The sequence below is a fragment of the Trachurus trachurus genome, assembly GCF_905171665.1.
Source record: "Trachurus trachurus genome assembly, chromosome: 18".
Lineage (NCBI taxonomy): Eukaryota > Metazoa > Chordata > Actinopteri > Carangiformes > Carangidae > Trachurus > Trachurus trachurus.
This window is the reverse complement of record NC_139909.1, coordinates 2,420,213-2,434,945: the sequence shown is the minus strand read 5'-3', so window position 1 is coordinate 2,434,945 and position 14,733 is coordinate 2,420,213. Positions and strand designations below refer to the sequence as shown.

At 43.7% G+C, this 14,733-nt stretch overlaps 1 protein-coding gene across 1 annotated transcript in view; it reads left to right on the top strand.

The window, feature by feature from the left end:
• Window positions 1-14,733, top strand: part of LOC311001360 (V-set domain-containing T-cell activation inhibitor 1-like) — a 38,264-nt gene that overhangs the window by 12,018 nt on the left and 11,513 nt on the right. The window lies entirely within an intron of this gene.

Below are 14,733 nucleotides of genomic sequence, written 5' to 3'. Positions count from 1 at the left end.
CCCTAAATGAGACTGTATCAGCCACACTGTGTGAAAAGAAAAGTACCACAGGTCCTTCCTCTCCTCTGCTGTCAGACTTTATAATCAGGTCCGCTCCAGTAGACCAATAAATATTGCTTCAAATATTTTATCCTCCACATTTATGTTTATTTATATTTGAAATAGCACTGTTTGTTTAATCTTTCTTGTAATCCTTCACTTTTTGATGACATTGTATTTGTATGTGTGCTGCTGCTGGCAACACTGGAATTTCCCCATTGTGGGGTCTAGTCTAATCAGTACATTGCGCATCATCGCAAAAAGACAAGAGAAAGGGGGTTTGTCTTGACTTTAACCACTGGACTGAGGTCAGGATGTGACCTATATACAGGTTGCAGACTGCAGCTGTACATTGCAGACTGAAGAGTGCATCACACGTCATCCTCTTGGCGTGGTCAAACAGAGAGCAGATGCTTCACTCAGCAAGATTTTCTATCATGTGGGAGGTGGAGGCAGCAGCAGCCGAAACATTGACCAGGAGAAATAAGAAAAAGCAAGAAAGGAGATATCTAAGAAACAGTTAAACATTTAAGCATTAAAATAGGCAATATGAAACATTAAAAGCAAGCTTGGGGAGAGAGTTCCAGAGGGAGGGGGCAGCGACGCTGAAGGCTCTGTCGCCCCAGTTCCTGTGCCAACAGGAGGTTGGCATCGAAGGAGCGGAGGCAGTGGTTAGGAGAGTGGTGGTCCAGGAGGTCAGTGAGGAAGGAAGGAGCCAGGCTATGAAGTGCTTTAAAGGTGAGAAGAAGGATTTTAAACTGTACGTTAAGGAACAGGAACCCAGCGAAGGTTTTGGAGCACGAGGGTGATGTGATCATGGGAGTGAGTGTGAGTGAGCAGGTAGGCTGCAGAGTTCCGGATATTCTGGAGTTTATTGGATGAGAGGCCATAAAAGATGCTGTTATGATCAAGTCTGGTGGTGACGAAGACGTGGATAAAGTTTTCAGCAGCAGAGAAGGAAAGGGAGGGACAAACTCATGCAATGTTGTTTTAGTGAAAGAAGGCAGTCCAGGATGTCTGGGTGATGTGCCGATCATAAGGGAGGGTGCTGTCAAAGGAAATTCCAAGGTTACGGATGTAGGGGTGGGGGGGTCAATGTTGTCAGTGGAAAGGGTGAAGTCATCGGCAGATTAAGTGAGGGATTTGGGACCAACGATGATGATATCTGATTTGTCATAGTTCAGTTTCAGAAAGTTGTGTTGCATCCATGATTTGATATCCTTGAGGCGGGAGGTGAGAGTGCCGTGGGTGGTAGAAGTGATTGATTTGGTGTGTAGAGGGGGGGGGGGGGACACGCACCGAACCCTGGGGGACACCTTGGGACTGGGGGGTGGTGGAGGAGGAGCATGAATTGATGATGCTTGCAAGATTCACACAATTCATGGGAGTGGTAGGATGATGTGGCTTTGAGGTAGTGGTTAGGGGTTTGGGAGAGTCTGATGATGGGCTGAAGTTGGTTTTTGTTGATGGAATAAAGGCATGCCTGAGGACGGGGTTGTGGGTGTCCTGATCTGTGTCCTTTGCGTGTTCTCTGTCTTGTGTGATGACGTTCCCTATGTCTTATCTTATCGTCATGTGCTGTGTGTACCTTTGTGCAGTTGCGTTAGTTCCTCTTTTTTTGTTATGAAGCCTGGATGCAACACAAGGTGAGCTCTGCACCTGTCTCACTGATAACAAGTAATGCAAGATACGAAGCAGTTTTATTGTACTTCAGAGGTGAGCAGTTACCAAACACATTGAACAAAAAGCACTCAGTGCCCTGGTTTAACATCACAAACTAAAACTCATGGAGACATGTAGAAAAGAAAAGGTATTCTCCCTCCTACCACTAATCCAGGTTGGAACAATGCGCAAGGATCAAAGACAGGCCTGGCCACAAGTTACCGTCTCACTTACGTAATAGAAACTTCCTGGCTTGGCTGATAAAGCCTGGCCGGCCAATCAGGGCCTGGGACCATCAGCTGGCAACTTCACCTACACACACACTGACAGAGAGAGAGAGAGAGAGAGACAGAACACAAGCACCAACACAATGCAACACACCTCCGGAACAATTTTTCCTATGTGTTCCTGCTTGTTGTTTGCTGATGTGCCTCACCTGGGTTGATTGTGTCCTGTTTCTGTCCTCCCATTCCTTTTGTGAGTAAATAAAATCATTTTGTGTCACCTACCCGCTATTGTCTGAGTCCAGTTCTCAATGAACTCTGACAGTGGGAACGGGGTGCTGAGGAGGAAGGAGGGTGAGGCTGTGTGCTGGTTGAACCAGTTGAATCTGACACATGGCCAACTCCAAGCTGCTCATCTGGAAATCAGCAACATGCCTGAACAGACAGGTTTCCGCAGGAAGTGATGAAGTCTGGTCTGTTCAACACCACAGGCTCTGGACTGGGTTTAAATATGAAACACAGACTTAAAGGAGGAAGATGTGATACTGATTCATTTATGGTTCACGAGGCAACAAGATGGTATTAGTTTAAACCAGTATCTGTTAGATCTGCTTTTGAGGTTTTAGACCTTTAATAACACTACAGCTGTAAAGAGAAAAGAAAACAGAGAGGGGGAATGAAAGCAGCGGTGTGTGTCTTCTGCTGGTCAAACGAGCCGCGACTTCTTGTAAATCACGTGACCCTCCCTCTGCTGCGTCACAACTGGGCGTGGTGCTCAGAGTCAGACGTGACTGCTCTACTGACATACTGTAACTTGTTGATTGTCGACTCGGGTCGTAGTCACCTGTCAGCTGCTGTTTATTGTCTTCTTCGTTGGTCTGGAGACTCACAAACATGTAAGAGTAGCAGTAGAAGAAGTAGTAGTAGTAGTAGAAGGTGTAGAAGAAGATGTGTTCCTCCTCCTCAGTGTTGTCGGTCTCCCTGTGTCTCCTGCTGTTTCTCCCTCCATGTCTGTACTCTGACGGTAAGGACCTGAACTCTCTGTCTCTGTGGTTACTGTAGTTTTACTGTAGTTACTAAGGTTACTTAGTGTAGTTGCAGTAGTTTTACTGTAGTTAGTTACCGTGAGGAGTTGTCGTCAGTCTCTCTCTGTCTCAACATGGCCGATCACTTCCTGGTGTTTGGCTCCGTATCAGATCAACAGAGTTTCAGAGGGTTAGGTCAGGGGACCAAGACCAGGACCTGGTCTGGTACCAGAACAAGATCAGAGGTCTCACTGTAGGGTCCTGGTGTGACGGTGTGTTCAGGTGCAGTGGAACACGACGCTGCCTCGTGTGATGACGCAGTTAGAATTGTTTTCTTCCTCATTGACATGTTCGGCCTCACAGTGACCAGACTGGTTTGTTTCCTTTATGACTCTCAGGTGAAACTGTAACTACAACATAAACAACTATTAAAGGGGTAAATAGGGTCCTGGTGTGACGGTTTATTGAGGTGCAACGGGACACAACGCTGCCTCATGTTGTGACGCAGTTCTATTGTTCTCTTCCTGGTCGATAATATGGAGGCAGCGACATGGTTCAGGACCAAAGACCAGAATCAGATCAGTGTAGTCACTAAAACTACTGTGAGACTGATTTATTTACAAGGCAAATATACTCCTAGCTGACTGCCTGTTATATGAACAGGATGAGATTAGATAATGAATGAAATTTCCCTTCACAGTGCTATTTAGACACACACACATACAATCATGATCAATCATAAAAAACTATACAACATAAAACAAAAAGAGGTAGGTTGAAATTTATTAAGAAGTACAAACATAGGTAGTCTGGGTAAAGTGCTGTAAGTGCAACATATTGCACTAATAGATGCTGATGATATGTTTCACAATATGAATGCACATGTTACTGTGTGTGTTTGTTCAGAGTCTGAATGGCTGCCAAGAAGAAACTGTGTAAAAGTCTGTTGGTGTGTGTTTTCATTCATTTTATCGCCTCTCTGAGGGCAGAAGTTCAAAGTGGAGGTGACCAGGGTGGGAGGAGTCTTAGGGGTCTTTCACATGGAGCATTTTTCTGCGCACGCAATTCCATTATCTTCTATGTAGCCCACACTAAAAGATGTGTCCCCTATTGAACTGCTAAGAGACGCATCCTTGTTCCATGTCGGGCGATTTCTATTATAATTAAATGATGCAGTTTTGATTCTGCCTGTCTAGAATGAGCTTCTCATTAACCAATGAGACTATTATGTTGCTACGAGAATGTGAATCTCTTGACCAATAAAAAGCACTGTCAGTGTTGCTGCGACGCCACTTTCAGAGATGTGGCTGACGCATGACGCTCATCCATGATGACACTACCCAGACAAGTGCGTTTGCAAAAAAGAAAAAAAAAGGGAAAATAAAGACTAATGGTAGGAAAACATAAGAGATAATTTATACAAAGCCAAATGCTCATCTCCCAACAAAATGTCTCCATTAGTCACAGAGGAATCACTGAGGTTAAATAGCCTGGGTCAGGAGACAACCACAGAGGAACGAGTGAATCAAGCAAGTTTTTTATTAAGTTTATGTGAAACTCCAGTCACCTTTTTCCTTTGAACATTCGGAGGTGTCGAGCAGCCGCAGCCATCATCACCATGGGGCGGAAACTTTTCTTCCTGACGTCGTGTTTTGTGGGCGGAGCCGGAAAAAAAAACCGTTTAGATGGGAAGTTGAACTTGGCTAGCTCTTGCACAGTTTGATGCTCGTCAGGTATCTCAGGAGGCTGATATAGCATGTATTAATAATTATATTGATTTTATGAAACCCAAATCTGGTTGATAGATAGGCTAGCAGTGACAGGGAAGCTTATCTGAAGCATATAGAAGATGAACCACAGCTAAGCTGTCAGGACAGCCCATGGTGAAGTGGAAGGCCGACTGCAAAATGTTTCACTGCTACCCACTCATAAACTGTGATGGGGGTAAGGGTGATGGGTCTGTAGTCATTTAAACTGTCTACAACTGGCAGCTTTTGGACTGGGATGATAATGGCTGATTTAAGGCAGGGTGGAACAACTGAATCTGCAAGACCAGTTGAAGATGTTTGTGAAGGCTCAGGCTCTGAGTACCTTTCCAAGTGCAAGTACCTACCTTTCCTTGGGTTCACCACTTTGAACAGCCATCTCACTTCACTGTACAGTCACTGCCATAGTGTCTGTAACAGGGTGGCATGTGTGACAGGATGGAGTGGGAAAAATATACACATGTTTTTTTGTTTGTTTTTTTAGTATATTTTTGTACTTTTCCCTCTTTAATCGATAGTATAGTCAAGAGAGAGAGAGGAAATGGGAGGCAGAGAGAGGAGGAAAGACATGCAGCAAAGGGCCACTTAAGTCGGGATTCGATACAGGCCCAGCTGCAGCAAGGACTTTAGCCTCTGCATATGCAGTGCCTGCTCTACTACCAATGCCCCCTGAATAAACATGGTCGAGTGTATTGTTTCTGCTGGTGGGACATCTCACATCTATGACAGTGAGCAGTGATTATCTATGCTGCGACTCTGTGAGCACCTGTCGATGTGAACATAAATACAAAGTCCTCCACCTCTGCCATGACCTCATGTTGCCGTCCTTAGGTGCGCTGTCAAAGATTTCCAGGTGTGAACATGTTTTTGCCACAATAATCACGCAGCAGTCCCGTACTGATTTGTTGGCATATTGTCTGATTTGTGTGGGTGATGGATGGCTATGGAGAGGAAAATGCTTAGGTGTGGGGTTTAAAGGGCTTGTTTCTTTAGTCTGGTGATGATCCAACTCTAAAGTTCCTGCCAACTGCTGTGAGGAACAAAGCTTGAATATATATGCTTGCTTATATATAGTCAGGGAAAACATGAAAAAACACCAAACCAGAGGGCCCAAAGCCACTGAACATACAGGTGCTGCCATCTTGCATCACTGATGATATTAGATTATTCTGCTTTAGTTCTGTTTATTATGTTGAATGTGTTTAAATCGGTTTTCAAATATATTTCAATGTTCACAATGTGGAGCTGTTTGAACATGAACTATCAAAATAAAAGTTTTCTATAAAGACCTGGATGACTGACTAACTCCCTGTGTGTCTCTATATTGTGTGTTGTTGTGATTCAGATCCTCAAGAGATGAAAGTGAAACCAGGAGAAGATGCCACTCTACCGTGTCATAGTTCAAGAGATGTTCAAGTCGCATTGATAAAATGGACCAGACTTGATCTGAAGTCAGAAGGTTACATCTTCCTCTACAAGGACGGTCGGTTTCCGAGCCACTCCCTGCTTCCGTCTTATCGTGGTCGAGTGGAGCTGAAAGATCCAGACATGATGGGCCGAGACTTTTCTGTGGTTCTGAAGAACGTCACTTTCAACGACCCTGGAACATACGTGTGTTATGTTGGAAGTAAAGGAAGTAGACCTGAACTCATCAAAAGCATCAATGTGAGGGTTCAAGACTCAGGTGAGTTTGTTCATATGAATCTGTTCACACCTGAGATGTGGTCAGAATGACATCACTGATGCTTGTGTGTGTTTCTCTGTTTCATTCCCAGCGAACATCAGAGTTAAACCTGGACAGTCTGTCTCTCTGTCATGTCGAGCTCCCAGCAACACTGAGATCTTAGCTGTAGAGTGGACCAGACCTGAACTGGAACAAGAATATGTGTTGTTTTTCCTGGACAGGAAACCTGATCCAGGAAACCAGCATCCGTCTTTTAAAGGTCGGGTGGAGCTGAAGGACGGAGAGATGAAGGATGGAGACGTGTCCATGACCCTGAAGAACGTTAACAGAGGTGACTCAGGAACATACGAGTGTCGAGTCTTCCTGAAAGAACCAGAGAGCAGAAGTGGATCCTTTAAACTCATCAGCATCGTCCACCTGGAGGTCCAGTCAGGTGAGTCCCAGAGTCCAGACTCTGTTGTGTTCTTCACTCATCACCTACCTGACAGCTGATACCTCACTCTGCTTCTCTCTGCAGGAGACACACAGGAGAGAGGAGGCAAGGAGGGAGGAGATGAGGAGGGAGGAGAGAAGGGTCTACACATTGGACTAGGAGTTGGTCTGTCTGCTGCTCTGTTGGCTGGTGTTGTTGTTGCTTTAATTGTCTATAGAAAACATCAAGCTGAATATGAAGCAGCTGATCCTGCAGAGACTGGGTTGTGATCCATGAAGGAGACCAGGATCCGGGACCACAGACCCAGGATCAGAGGGTTTGGAGGAACCGGGATCACGGACCCAGGACCAGAGGGTTTGGAGGAACCGGGACCACGGACCCAGGACCAGAGGGTCTGGAGGAACCGGGACCACAGACCCAGGATCAGAGGGTCTGGAGGAACCGGGACCACAGACCCAGGATCAGAGGGTCCGGAGGAACCGGGACCACAGACCCAGGATCAGCTGTGACCCTGTTGACCTGAACCAGACTCCATCCAGACAGGAGCAGGTTTCACTGAGGACTGATCCTGAGACGTCCTGAGATGTTCCTGATGCTCCTCAGCTCCACATGATCTTCTTGAAGCTCAGTCTCAGCTGGACAGAGACAGAGCGATGCCTTCAGGGACCACGTCATAACAGGAGATGAAGACTCTATTGGTGCATGAGGCCGAGTTTGTTCTGACTGGTTCCAGCTGGTTTAACCTGCTGCTGGAGAGTTGACAGAAGGGATATTACTGAGCTCAAAATCTCTGCTACACCTCAAGAGTGCCTCGGGAGCTCCTCTTTTGACAGTTTTTCTCAATTAATTTCTATTATTTTCCCTTGAACAGCAACTTGAGCCACTCCACATTTTTGACACTTTTTTTTCTCCTTTGGATTCCGCAGCACTCATCACCTCGCCTCTATTTTTTTTACTGACCTCAGTGTTGTAATGTTGTAAATTGACTCTGATTCAGTACAGACATGCTGTATTTAAAACCAGACGAGTGACTGATCAACTGTATTAGCCGCGTTTTCCACTGCAGGAGTTCCTGGTAAAAGGAGGAGGTAGGAACTTCTACAGGAACGGTCCTCTCTCTCGGCCCTCTCGGTGGCTGTGTCTCCACTGCAGACAGGACCCACCGGGCTCTGATTGCGACGTGCAACAGTTTCGATCATTGTGAGGTCGTTGTGCAGCGGGTTTTGTTTTCTACACTGCTCTTGTTGTTGTTTTTTTCTGTCAGTATAGACGCTTTCTTAAAAAAAAAAAAAATGCTCTCTCGACCGTCACGCAATCCCGCGATCGCCTAATTACCACTCCTTTTTTTTTTTTTTTTTACCAGGCCTACTGCTGCTCTCGTCTTTTTTTTTTTTTTTTTTTAATTAACATTTTTTTATTGATTCCACATATCAATATTTAACATTTCACATATACAATTTTCAAACAGTATACAACAACTTCTCCGCCAGGGAGCAGAGACATATATAAACATACATTCTCAAAGAAAGTTACCGTAGAGTAAATCTGAAGAAATAAAAGAAACACTTTTTCACTCCTGTCCTTATTTTCACATCTCTCTTACATCGTCCCTTTTCTCCTGTTGGAGGGTAAACAACATAATAAATGAACAATGAACAAAATTGTAGCCTGAACCAAGGGGATCCGTAATCTACCATACACATTGTCCTTACTGCACAAAGTCTGCTCTCAATGGAGACACAAAATTAACCCAGTTTTCCCAATAATTTTTAAAAGTCTCTGTTTTTAGTCTAGTTGAGAAAGTCAGCTTCTCCATTCTATAAATATTGAGCATTACCTCAACCCAATCCTCCATTCTTGGTACCTCAGTTTTAAGCCATTTTCTGGTGATGGCTTTTTTAGCTGCCACCAGCATTATTCGAAATATGTATTTTTCTCCTGACCTTGTAATCTCCTGGTTCTCTTTTCCCAAATATAAAACTTCAAATGTAAATGGAATTTTCACTTTCAAAATTTTTTCCATACTCTTATGTAACTCCTGCCAATAAGGGAGAATACAGGGGCATCCCCAAAAGATATGAAAATGACTGGCTTTATTCTCCCCACAAAGTCTCCAGCATCGTGTATCTCTAGACTTCTGTTGTGCTGGTGTAATAAAATATCTGACAATGTTCTTCCAGCCATATTCTCTCCATGAAAGGGAGCATGTTGCTCTCGTCTTTTACTGAGTTATTCTCCCTTTTTTTTCCAGCCGTTTTTCCCTGTTTAGTAACGTTGGGTTGTAAAAATGCATCTTATTTTGGGGCTTTCTCTTAGCGTCACATGATCCTGCTTTGAGTCTGACCAATCAGCACAGAGTAAATTTCAAGCTCCACCAGGACTTCTTCAGGGCCGATCCGAGTACCGACCCCCAGGCATGGACTCCGTTCAGCCCCGCAAAAGTTCCTGTAAGCGGCCCTGTAAAATTACCCCCAAGTTCCTGCAGTGGAAATGCACCTATTATTATTATTAGTTTTTCACTGAGAGCAAATGGAGGTGGATGAATGAATGTAATAATAATAATATCCAAATAAATATAATGACTGAGTTTGTGAACAATAATAATAATGTACATGTTGGTGCAGCTCTGTTCTGACTTTGGACTGATCGTCTGATTCTCACTAAGATCAGATGGAGGTGGATGATTTTTGGAGAATATTTCAGTCTATAAATAATGCAGTTTGTTTGTTGTGTGTAAACTATGTTTATAACTTTATCGGCTGGTCTGACCTGATCTGATCCACCTCACATGAGCAGCTCCGACTTGAGGTTTAAACACTCACATCCTGATTCCATTTGTCATTTATTGATTGATTGATTGATTTTATACTGTCAGGTTTTCAGGGTGAAGTGTGGTGCTGCCCCCTGCTGGCTGCTGCTGCATGTAACACCTCACAGGTCACATCAGCTGAGTGTCTCCAGGCTGTAACATGATCCTTCATGGGTGGAGCTGTTTGTTTATCAGAAACGGCTCTCAGCTCTCTGGGAGTGAAAGTGAAAGTGTTGAGAGACCATCAGGGGAATTCACTGTTTTATTATTTCAATACACATTTCAAAGGGTTAAAAACAGGAAGTTGTTTGTTTGACTATCACAGAGAGTCTGACTGATCAATCACTGATAATCAATGAGTTCAGGTTGATCTTTGACATCTGATCAAGTCTTTTTGATTCTGTGAAGCTGTTCATGTCTGACTGTTTTACATTCAGTAAAATCACATGTTTATCATGAACTCTCTCTGATGTTACTTCTGTTTCTGTGAATCACAATGTCTCATATGAATGAAATAATTAAATAAAACTTCATGTTTTCATATATTTGTGTATTGGTTTCAGTAATTATTTATTGATTTGTTCCTTAGTTAGGTGTTCAGTTCTTCCATAAACTGATCTGAGAGCAGCTCTACAGAGTCACAGATGTTCAGGGTGAAGTGTGGTGCTGCCACCTGCTGGCTGCTGCTGCAGGTGAGCTCTGCTCTGCTCTGCTTTATAGAAACCAACTCACTGACTGTTGTAGTGGTAAGGCCCTGTTCAAATACACAGTCACAACTTTATTCAATTCGGTTCAGGTTCTTTTCCATTACATCTTGGTTCTTCATAGTTCCTCCTCAATGTTCTTCACAGCAACACTCAGTACACACAATTAGACCTCTGAGATCAAATGAACTGATGAATGAAATGCAAAAATAACAGTGGAAGGAATGTAGTTATGAATTAAAGAAAAATTATAATTCTCTCTGAAAGAAAACACTTCTCCATGTAAAACTTGTTCGTTTTTCTACTCAACAGGTTACTCATACAACAGCAGTTGGGTTCTTTTTCTTTTCTTTTTTTTCCCCAACAGGTTACACCACCAGGTTGCCAGATAGGGAGCGTGCCTATGTTCCCACAGCCCTATGTTCCCACAGCCCTATGTTCCCACGGCCCTATGTTCCCACAGTTCTAAGGTTTTCCTCAAAATTAGGCCCTATGTTCCCACTGGACTCTCTCTACCTATCTGGACTCTATCTATCTGGCCTGTCTAGCCTCTACCGGGTCTTTTTACTAAACTTAACCAACTCTTTTCTTCATTGCCTAAACCCAACCAATGGTGGGACCAAAGGGCTGTGGGAACATAGGGCCTAATTTTCAGTGACAACAAAAGTTAGAAATGTGGGAACATAGGGCTGTGGGAACATACTGTAGGGCTGTGGGAACATAGGAATGACCCCGCCAGATACCACGGGATGTGAAACACCCAGTTGACTCATCACTATAAAATCTGAAGAATCTGAAGAATAGCGGAAGAAATTCCCGATCTGGAGCAGGGCAGGAGAAAGGGTGAAAAATAGGGAAAGTCCCGTGTAAATCAGCAGTGTTGGTAGATAGCCTATGCCAGAAGTCACATGACACCTAATAAACTGTTTCTAATAAACTGCAGACTGGGTATCAGAGCTGATGAGACTAAAAGTCACAGAAGACAAGTAGACAAAAAAGTTAAAAACCCATGTGACATTTTATTTGTTTATTTGTTTTGACAGAAAGAAAAGAAAAATATTTTTAAACCAAAGCACGAAGAAGCTAAAAGAATGAAGCAATAGAGCCAAAGTATTGATGGAGATCAATAAGCATTGATTATTGATAAACTGCAGCTTTAAACATGAATTCACTCAGAAGTCGTGCTCGGTGCTCGATGCCATGACATCATCATAGTCCTCGGCCAATCCCTGCTTGGCTTCAGTGGACAAGGTTGTTGCCATGGAAATGGATGGTTGATCATCTGTCATCAACAAGTGAAGGTAGGAAAAGGTAGAGAGGATATTTCTAAATGTGATAATCAATTCAATATCATCAATCAATCAGTGGAGTGTTAACTGTGGGTCTGCGGCGATACACAGACACCATGAGGACGGTGCAGATGAAGTACGGACTGAACACCACCAGGTATCGGACCACGAACAACACAAGCTGGAAGGAGGACGAGGCAGGGGGCGGGGCTCCAGAGGTGGTAGGGGGAGGGGTAGATGGAGGGGGAGGGGTGGCACCTTTGAGCGGAGCTGCGGGAGAGAGAATCACACCTGAGGCCTGTACTGCGAAGGAGGCTCAACATACCTAGGCTTTGTGCTCAAGATGCAGCTCAACAAACCCTCAAGTCCGCAATCAGAGCTAAACGGTACTGTGACGGTGGTTATCAACTTAATTAGTCAAGTCCGGTTCTCAGCTTTGTGCTCTGCGCGCGTTCACATAAAAGGGGGCGTTTGACGTCATATTATTCTACTTCCGCACGAAATGGATCCACAACGGGCTGATTTCAGCCAAGACGAGTGCAATTGTTTTAATGGAGAGAGTATGAGCGATATTAAAAAAAAGCACGATCACAGCCTGAAGCATCAGTGTTGCTGCAAATATGACAAGAGAGGAGGCTGCTTTTAATTTTTCTGACAGCTCTTGCGCTACTTTTAAATATGAAGCTTTATCCATATAAACTAGAGCAACATCAACTGTCATTTTAAATTGTGTTTTATATTGTTATATATTCCACTGATCGCAATTATAACGCGAGTGTGTGTTTTATTGGAAGCGAGGCTGGATAGGTTACAGTGAGGGTTTTTTTAGGTGCTGTAGCTACAAGCAAATCTCATAAACAAAGACCTTTTTAAATGTGAAAACAGCGGAGACTTATTCAAGATTTGCGTTTGGGCAACACTGAAATATAACAGGCGACACATCGGAATTAATTTATTCACGGCCACATTAAGTGAAATTATTAACTTTACCGATTATCCATCTGATTATCCGTCCTGCTGCGAGCGAACAACTTCTATCAGTGGTGACTGACTGTATATAAAAGTAAAATATAGGCTATAGTCTAATATATAATGAGCTCCTGACGCTCAGCTCAACGGGTGAGGAGGCGGAGACTCAGCGGAGACGCTCAGAGAGAAAGTCAACAGCAGCGGATCAGCTGATCTCTCCCTCCGTACAAACGCTCCGTTCTGATCCAGCTCCACTGGACTTTCAAAGTAAAGGTGACGCAGCTGTAAATGAGTTAAAATAGTGAAACAGCGGCGCTTTTATAGCCGGTTTTATGATTAAACTCGGATTATACAACAAGTAGTTCCGACCAAGCAATCTGATTGGTCAATAAAACATTTAGAACGTGCTCAAATCAGCATTACAGCACGGCTGACTCATCACTGAAAATATTACTTCGCCATGTCATGTTGTTTATACATCTCCATGGCAACATGGATTTTTCCCCCTTTTATTTTCAGAAACGTCATTTATTACTCGTGAAAATAAATCACAAACTACATTGACCTCCTGTAGGTTGTTCCTGACAGCTGCCAAAGTCACATTTATAGAACAATTATGTTATTTTATTTTTTGTTAATATATTGTAAACTTCCCCGTTACAGCCGAGAGGATTGTCTCCCTCCCATGTGTGTAAGTTAACGTTACAAAGTCGGAGAGTTGTGATCGCGGGGAATATGTTTTTTAAAAATACGGCCTGGAGCTGAATATTTCATTGGATAAAACGGAGGTGATTACCTGTAAGTTATGTTTCTCTCTCTCCCTCTCTCTCGCTTGCGCCTTTTGGGCTTTTAAATAATCTGGAGTAATAGTTTGGCTTTCTCTATCAGCTGTGTCGGCGACACGGCGCTATAACTTCATTTACATGCAGAGTTTGCGGTTGTAGAAGCTACATCTGTGAAAGGAAAAAAACGGCATCTTCGTGTGTGTGTTGATTTAGTTCGGGAAAGTCCGAGACCGCGTTAAAACATGAACGTCAGCTCAGAGTTCACTCATCTGGGACTAGAAAATAATTTCTGTTGCTAGGTCGTTACTAAGGTTCGGACTATTTGCTGTAGAGGTGAACTAGGTTCCATTACACATAGGAGTCTACTGACGTGACTGATTGTGTTTCAGTTATTAGTCAGACCCCATTTATTTCCATGGAAACGGGAAGCACACTCGCAAAAAACTTTAAATTTTGAGAGCAAAACGTCCATCAACATGAATATTTATTTAATTATATGCTTTATTTTGTTGGTAATTGTTGTATAATCGCAATATTACCCTCGAGGGTGTGCTTTAACGTAATTTGAGCACTTCGGTGATGCTTGCGGACCTCGGCGCAAGCGCCTCGGTCCTGACCGCATCACCGTCGTGCTCAAATGACGTTAAAGCACACCCTCTCGGGTAATATTGCTTAAACATAACCTGGTCGGGACCAGGTTATGAGCTAAGTTACCATGGTGATCTAGCCTCGTTAAAAGACAGCCACCGTCGCAGTACAGGAGAGGCTGGCTTTACACTCAACATACCTCGCTAACCCACTAAACTGGCTTCGCAGTACAGGCCTCAGGTCAGGTAAATACACACGAATACAAATACAGATTTATTGAAGCCGCATAAGTATTTTATGGTTTCGGTGGTTCGTCCAGAAGGAAACCATGTTTTCGGAGGGTGAAAACAGGTCTCAGAGTGGGAAAATCGGAGAAATCTTTAGTGAAACGATGATGTCATGCCCCCCCACTGTTCTAACCTACACACCTCTAGACATTACAGTCTATGGACGGAACAACAACAACAGTGGACTACTGTCGGTCCTTCGGACACTGCAGCTGAATCTCCTCCGTTAAATCATCATCATCGTCATATTTGCTCTGACACGACTCCCAGTCAACATTTTATCCACTTATTGAATCCAGCGGGGAAGCTTTCTGTCTTCTTCTCTGTTTCTGGTGTTGATGTGTGGCAGCGTTACAGCGCCACTCACAGGCCTGGTGGACGTACTACAACCTTTAGAGTCGTTTTCAATGGATCAGAGTGGATGATTTCTGGAAACGATGATGCGTTTACGTAGATTTTTTTTCAAAAC